The 9,268-nt window shown below is 35.0% G+C and overlaps 1 protein-coding gene across 1 annotated transcript in view; it reads left to right on the top strand.

Moving 5' to 3' along the window:
* The first annotated feature begins 1,790 nt into the window (after positions 1–1,790).
* The window catches only part of htr1fa (5-hydroxytryptamine (serotonin) receptor 1Fa), a 111,732-nt gene continuing 104,254 nt past the window's right edge, over positions 1,791–9,268 (top strand). The window contains exon 1 of the mRNA XM_062068846.1: positions 1,791–1,852. The gene's annotated coding sequence lies outside the window, so the exon portion shown is untranslated. The remainder of the gene's footprint in view (positions 1,853–9,268) is intronic.

Here is a 9,268-nt window from a genome sequence, read left to right as displayed (position 1 = left end):
AATGTAATATTTGACACAATGTAATATTTGATTAAATGTAATTTTTTTTAAATTTAATATATAATTAAATGTAATATTTGATACAATGCAATATTTTATTGAATGCAATATTTGAATACATGTAATATTCAATACAATGTATTATTTGATTAAATGTAATATTTGACACAATGTTATGTTTGATTAATTGTAATATTTGATTAAATGTAATAGTTAATTATATGTAATATTTAATACAATGGATCATTTGATTACATGTAATATTTGACACAATGTAATATTTAACTAATTGTAATATTTGATTAAATGTAAAATGTAATTAAATGTAATATTTGACACAATGTAACATTTGATTGAATGTACTATTTAATTCAATGTAATAATTGATTAAATGTAATTTTTAATTAAATGCAATATTTGACACAATGTAATATTTGATTAAATTTATAAAATAATTAAATGTAATAATTAATTAAAATGTAATATTTGATTTAATTTAGAATATAATTAAATGTAATATTTAATTAAATGTAATACTTAATTAAATGTAATATTTGATTCAATATAATATTTTAATATTATAGTTTATATTTGATTCAATGTAAATATTTAACACAATGTAATATTTGATTAAATGTAATATTCGATTAAATGTAAATGTTTTTAAATGTAATATATAATTAAATGTAATGTTTGATTTAATGCAATATTTTATTGAATGCAATATTTTAATAAATGTAATATTTAATATTTGATTAAATTTATAAAATAATTAAATGTAATAATTAATTAAAAGGTAATATTTGATTTAATTTAGAATATAATTAAATGTAATATTTAATTAAATGTAATATTTAATTGAATGTAATACTTAATTAAATGTAATATTTGATTCAATATAATATTTTAATATTATATTTTATATTTGATTCAATGTAAATATTTAACACAATGTAATATTTGATTAAATGTAATATTCGATTAAATGTAAATGTTTTTAAATGTAATATATAATTAAATGTAATGTTTGATTCAATGTAATATTTTATTGAATGCAATATTTGAATAATTGTAATATTTAATACAATGTATTATTTGATTACATGTATTACTTGACACAATGTAATATTTGATTAATTGTAATATTTGATTAAATGTAATAGTTAATTAAATGTAATATTTAATACAATGTATTATTTGATTAAATGTAATATTTGACACAATGTAATATTTGATTAATTGTAATATTTGATTAAATGTAATATTTGATCAAATGTAATAGTTAATTAAATGTCAATCAATCAATCAATCAATTATATTTTATATAGCGCTTTTCTCTAGTGACTCAAAGCGCTTTACATAGTGAAACCCAATATCTAAGTTACATTCAAACCAGTGTGGGTGGCACTGGGAGCACCGGTGGGCAAAGTGTCTTGCCCGAGGACACAACGGCAGTGACTAGGATGGCGGAAGCGGGGATCGAACCTGGAACCCTCAAGTTGCTGGCACGGCCGCTCTGCCAACCGAGCTACACCGCCCCAAATGTAATATTTAATACAATGTAATATTTGATTAAATGTAATATTTTATTAAATGTAATATTACATTAAAATGTAATATTTGACACAATGTAATATATAATATTTAATATATAATGTAATATTGCATAAGCAGCGTGTGTGTCTGCTTATTAGTCTTCACACCTCCTCCGTGCACGCGGACACGCGTCTCGGCGCGGCCAGGGAGGCGCGCTCACGTCGGCGCGTGTCCCGCTCCCCCCCGCCACACGCGCACAGTGGATGCACGCGAACATCCGAGGAATGCGACCGTCTCCCGTGGACGAAGACACAGGGTGAGTGGATTTTATTTCCCCCCCCCCATCACTTTAATCATTAGTCAATGTAGTTTCAACCTAACATTCTTCATTAGCCGCTAATTATTATTGCGTGGGTTTTTTTTCATGACTATCGACCACAGCCACGCACGTATTTCCACGCAACTCAGTCAATAAAGTCACATTAATATGCATAACTATCCATTTCGTCTTTATTGGCATACACTCCCTCATCATGGATGCATTGTGAGTGTGATTGATCCACGATCCACGCATGACACGTGATCCTCACTTGACTCCTCTAAACATCCACGACTCATTCACACGCCACCCTCACTTTAGTTCCCCAAACATTTCTTCTGCTGCAACGTGACCACCATCACTGTCAGTCAGCCCTGTGATGATGATGATGATGATGATGATGATGATGATGATGATGATGATGATGATGATGATGATGATGAAGACTTACAGTATGTGCAGGAGTGGGAGTGGGCTTTTATGAAGACGGATTTCAGGTGGGGAGAGAGTTGCTGTTTCAGTGATCTGCTCCTCAGCGGCTTGGATGATGTGATGACGCCACTCAAGTGGATCCCAAAGTGGATCACATAGTGGGTTGGATCATATAGTGGACCGCAAAGTGGATCACACAGGTGGACCATTACGTGGATTACCCGGTGGACAATATAGCGGATCACATAGTGGATTGCACGGTGGATTATATAGCGGCGCACAAAGTGGATCATATAGCAGATCGAATGTTGGGTCGTACAGTGGATCGCATGGTGGATCAAACAGTGGGTTGCAAAGTGGATCATATAGCGGATCATGAAGTGGATCTTGTGGTGGGTCACAAAGTAGATCACACAGTGGATCAAACAGTGGGTTGCAAAGCGGATCATATAGCGGATGACAAAGTGGATCACAAAGTGAAACACACAGCGGTTCATATAGTGGATCACATAGTGGATTGTGTAGCGGATCACAACGTATATCAAATGGTTAGGTCACATAGTGGATCGCATAGTGAATCATACAGTGGGTTGCAAAGTTGGTCATATAGCGGCTCATAAAGTGGATCATATGGTGGATCACAAAGTGGATCACACAGTGGATCACATAGTGAATCATACAGTGGATTTCAAAGTGGATCATATAGCGGATCATAAAGTGGATCATATAGCGGATCATAAAGTGGTTCATATAGTGGATCACATAGTGGATTGTGTAGCTGATCACAACGTATATCAAATGGTTAGGTCACATAGTGGATCACATAGTGAATCATACAGTGGGTTGCAAAGTTGATCATATAGCGGCTCATAAAGTGGATCATATGGTGGATCACAAAGTGGATCACACAGTGGATCACATAGTGAATCATACAGTGGATTTCAAGGTGGATCATATAGCGGATCATAAAGTGGTTCATATAGTGGATCACACAGTGGATTGTGTAGCGGATCACAACGTATATCAAATGGTTAGGTCACATAGTGAATCACATAGTGAATCATACAGTGGGTTGCAAAGTTGATCATATAGCGGCTCATAAAGTGGATCACACAGTGGATCACATAGTGAATCATACAGTGGATTTCAAAGTGGATCATATAGCGGATCATAAAGTGGTTCATATAGTGGATCACATAGTGGATTGTGTAGCTGATCACAACGTATATCAAATGGTTAGGTCACATAGTGGATCACATAGTGAATCATACAGTGGGTTGCAAAGTTGATCATATAGCGGCTCATAAAGTGGATCATATGGTGGATCACAAAGTGGATCACACAGTGGATCACATAGTGAATCATACAGTGGATTTCAAAGTGGATCATATAGCGGATCATAAAGTGGTTCATGTAGTGGATCACACAGTGGATTGTGTAGCGGATCACAACATATATCAAATGGTTAGGTCACATAGTGGATCACATAGTGAATCATACAGTGGGTTGCAAAGTTGATCATATAGCGGCTCATAAAGTGGATCATATGGTGGATCACAAAGTGGATCACACAGTGGATCACATAGTGAATCATACAGTGGATTTCAAAGTGGATCATATAGCGGATCATAAAGTGGTTCATATAGTGCAGGGGTGGGCAGTTAATTTTCACCGGGGGCCGCATAAGCAACCCGAGCACTGCTGGAGGGCCACACGACAATATTTCAATTAAATTTTGCTCAATATTATTTTTGATATACCGTAAGATAAATAATAATGATGATAATAATAATAATAATTAATAATAATAATAATAATTTAATTTAACCTAACTTAACTTTATACAAAAGCAGATTGCTTTTGATGGTCACTTTATCCTGCATTATCCAACATTTTTCCCCATCAGATTTGGACAACCATCTGTTGTTAAAAATAGTTTTTAATCATATTTATTTTATATTGTTTTTTATATTGGTTTTATATGTAATTGTTTTTTCTTTTTATTCAGTCATTGGTGGAGCTAAGGATAATATTTGAATATTGTTTGTAATATTGTTGTGCAGCACTTTGGAAACATTTTGTTGTTTAAATGTGCTATATAAATAAAGTGGATTGGATTGTCACACCTGCCAGCTTGTCCCAACACGCATTTACCTCTGTGAACAAGTCATTACCTGTGGTTGTCTCTTTAATTGACTGCATCAGAGCTCTCATCCAAAGTTAGCAAAAATCAGTCCATGTCTCCGGGCATTATCAGCGCAACAAAGTCCAATAAGCACTCCTTAATAAACTCTCCGTCAGAAAACGCCTTACTTTTTCTGGCGCTTTTGTGAGAAATGACGAAACTTGTCCTGACGGCTGCATCTCTGGGAGTGTGAAATATGGCACAAAGTCATTGCTGGGTTTGCAGTTTTACCATCAACGCATCAGCCTCCCTTGCGCGCGCTTCATCAGACACATCCCGGTATTTTCCCTCGTGTTTCTTCGTGTAGTGGCGATTAAAATGATATTTAAACACAGCAACCTGTGTACCACACATTAAGCACACGGCTTTACCATTAATTTATGTAAAGAAATACTTGGCAGTCCATCTCTTGTTGGAAACACGCCATTCCTCATCAACTTTTCTTTTCTTAGCGTCTCATCACTGGTCTCTATGCACCTTCACTCACAGGTTCCCCCCGGACATACGGCATAAATAACACATTTCAAAATAAAAGCAGCACAGTTGTATTGCGCGCACGACATAGATGTTTTTTAAACTTTATTTTGTAATTTGTAATTGCGCCGTTCAATTCACTCACAATCGCACACGCGCATACGTCCACACGGAAGTAATACAAATAACGCTTTTCAAAACAAAAGCAGCACCGTTGTATTGCACACTCGACATAGATACTTTTTGAAATTTATTTTATAATTTATGATTGGCCTCACGCGGGCCGGACAGGGATGCGCAAAGGGCCGGATGCGGCCCGCGGGCCGTACAATGCCCAGGTCTGATATAGTGGATCACATAGTGGATTGTGTAGCGGATCACAACGTATATCAAATGGTTAGGTCACATAATGGATCACATAGTGAATCATACAGTGGGTTGCAAAGTTGATCATATAGCGGATCATAAAGTGGATCATGTGGTGTATCACAAAGTGGATCACACAGTGGATCACATAGTGAATCATACAGTGGATTTCAAAGTGGATAATATGGCGGATCATAAAGTGGATCACATGGTGGATCACAAAGTGGATCACACAGTGGATCGTATAGTGGATCACATAGTGGATTATATAGCAGATCACAACGTAGATCATATGGTGGATCGCGAAGTGGATCATATAGTGGATCATTAAGTTGATCATATAGTGGAACATAGTGTGTGAATAGGTTGGTTACCTAATGAATAATATAGTGGATCACATATTGGATCAAAAAGTGGATCATATAGTGGATCACAAAGTGGATCACTACGTTGATTACTTAGTGAATAATATAGTGGATCACAAAGTGGATCACTAAGTTGATTACTTAGTGAATAATATAGTGGATCACAGTAAATTTCATAGTGGACCACATAGTGGCTCATTAAGTTGATTACCTAGTGAATAATATAGTGGATCACATAGTGAATTGTATATCAGATCACAGAGTGGATCATATAGCGGATCACAAAGTGGATCATATAGTAGATAACAAAGTGGATCATTAAGTTGATTACTTAGTGAATAATATAGCGGATCACATAGTGAATTGCATAGTGTATCATATTGTGGATAATTAAGTTCATTACCGAGTGGATACTAAATGTAATATTGAATCGTAAATCATATATTGGATCAAAAAGTGGATCATATAGTGGATCACATAGGTGGATCATTAAGTTGATTACCTGGTGAACAATATAGCGGATCACATAGTGGATTGCATAGTGGATTATATAGCGGCGCACAAAGTGGATCGTATAGCGGATCAAATGGTGGGTCACATAGTGAATCATACAGTGGACTGCAAAGTGGATCATATAGCGGATCATAAAGTGGATCATATTGTGGATCTCATGGTGGATCACAAAGTGGATCACACAGTGAATCGTGCAGTGGATCATATAGTGGATCGCATAGTGGATCATACTGTGAGTTGCAAAGTGGATCATATAGCGGATCATAATGTGGATCATATGGTGGATCACAGTGGATCATATAGTGGATCACATAGTGGATTATATAGCATATCACAACGTAGATCATATGGTGGATCACAAAGTGGATCACATAGTGGATCATTAAGTTGATCATATAGTGGATCACATAGTGGTTCATTAAGTTGATCATATAGTGGAACATCGTGGGTGAATAGGTTGGTTACCTAATGAATAATATAGTGGATCACAAATTGGATCACATAGTGGATCATTAAGTTTATCATATAGTGGAATATAGTGGGTGAATAGGTTGGTTACCTAGTGAATAAAATAGTGGAGCATATAGTGGATTACAAAGTCAATCACATAGCGGATCACCAAGTAAAACACAAAGTGGATCATATAGTGGATCACTAAGTTGATTGCTTAGTGAATAATATAGCGGATCACATAGTGAATTGCATTGTGGACCACATAGTGGATCATTAAGTTGATTACCTAGTGAATAATATAGTGGATCACAAAGTGGATCACGTAGTGGATCACATAGTGGATAATTAAGTTGATCATATAGTGGAACATAGCGGGTGAATAGGTTGATTACCTAGTGAATAATATAGTGGATCACGTAGTGGATCACAAAGTCGATCACATAGTGGATAATTAAGTTGATCATATAGTGGAACATAGTGGGTGAATAGGTTGATTACCTAGTGAATAATATAGTGGATCACAAAGTGGATAACATAGTGGATCACAAAGTGGATCACATAGTGGATAATTAAGTTGATCATATAGTGGAACATAGCGGGTGAATAGGTTGATTACCTAGTGAATAATATAGTGGATCACATAGTGGATCACAAAGTCGATCACATAGTGGATAATTAAGTTGATCATATAGTGGAACATAGCGGGTGAATAGGTTGATTACCTAGTGAGTAATATAGTGGATCACGTAGTGGATCACAAAGTGGATCACATAGTGGATAATTAAGTTGGTCATATAGTGGAACATAGCGGGTGAATAGGTTGATTACCTAGTGAATAATATAGTGGATCACAAAGTGGATAACATAGTGGATCACAAAGTGGATCACATAGTGGATAATTAAGTTGATCATATAGTGGAACATAGCGGGTGAATAGGTTGATTACCTAGTGAATAATACAGTGGATCACGTAGTGGATCACAAAGTCGATCACATAGTGGATAATTAAGTTGGTCATATAGTGGAACATAGTGGGTGAATAGGTTGATTACCTAGTGAATAATATAGTGGACTACAAAGTCAATCACATAGTGGATCAAAAAAGCGGATCATATAGTCGGTCGCAACACGGATCATAAAGTGGATCACAAAGTGGATCACACCGTGGGCCACAAAGTGGATCCTATAGTGGATCACATAGGTGGATCATTAAGTTGATTACCCGGTGAACAATATAGCGGATCACATAGTGGATTATATAGCGGCGCACAAAGTGGATCATATAGCAGATAAAATTACATGTTATTATGAATTTTATTAGATACTACATATATACTTACAGCATGATGAAAATGTGTAAATATTACATGTTATTACGAATGTTACTACACTACATATATACTTATAGCATGATGAAAATATGTAAATATTAGAAGTTATTATGAATGTTACTAGATACTACATATATACTTACAGCATGATCAAAATATGTAAATATTACATGTTATTATGAATGTTAATAGATACTACATATATACTTACAGCATGATCAAAATATGTAAATATTAGAAGTTATTATGAATGTTACTAGATACAACATGTATACTTACAGCATGATCAAAATATATAAATATTACATGTTAATATGAATGTTACTAGATACTACATATATACTTACAGCATGATCAAAATATGTAAATATTAAATGTTATTATGAATGTTACTAGATACTACATATATACTTACAGCATGATCAAAATATGTAAATATTAAATGTTATTATGAATGTTACTAGATACTACATATATACTTACAGTGTATTTTTAAAACATTGATGTAGGTTTTTTACAGCGCGTTATAGGCGGAATAGAGCAACTCCCGTTGGCTCTATTGTTAGCTGACTCTTGCTAGTGTTTATTCACGATCTAGAATGCACAGCAATAAAAACATGTGTTCTTGTCTTACATAAGGATTGTGAATGATGGACACAATTCCAAACAAGTTTATTTGCCTTTACGTGTGTACGCACACAAGAGGATCATGGTGTGGTGTTATTTGGCCAAGAAGGAAAACATGACTGAGGGATCATACAGAACCTCCTCCCACATCAAAATATAGAATATGAGATCACGAGTCCAGTTTTTTTTCATCAGCAATAAACCGAAAAAACAATATTTGGACTTTCATGACCTCACATTTTCTGGTATTTTGTTTAATTTCCTGTCCAGCACTCTTATTTTTGTTCATTTCCTTTTTGCCGTGACTTCTGTCAGAGCGATGGCTCCCTCACCTGTCGCTGATTGTGCATCACCTGTTCCTGGTTGCCAATCAGGATGCTTAAGATGCTGGGTCATTGTCCGATTTTTTTGTTTTTTTTGCTCCGTACAGAACGTGCATAGCTTTCCCTATGCTTCCTGTGCACTTCCCGGCTGCACTATTTATTTTGTGAACGTGTCAATAAATACAATTTACAATAACACAACACAATGATCCTCTTGTGTGCGTACACACGTAAAGGAAAATGCACTTTTTTGGAATTTGTCGTAATGTTGTCTAGTTTTGTCATAATGTTGTCTTGTTTTGTCGTATTGTTGTCTAGTTTTGTTGTAATGTTCTTTTGTTTTG

The sequence above is a fragment of the Entelurus aequoreus genome, linkage group LG14, assembly GCF_033978785.1.
Source record: "Entelurus aequoreus isolate RoL-2023_Sb linkage group LG14, RoL_Eaeq_v1.1, whole genome shotgun sequence".
Taxonomy (NCBI): domain Eukaryota; kingdom Metazoa; phylum Chordata; class Actinopteri; order Syngnathiformes; family Syngnathidae; genus Entelurus; species Entelurus aequoreus.
This window is presented reverse-complemented; position numbering and strand designations above follow the sequence as displayed.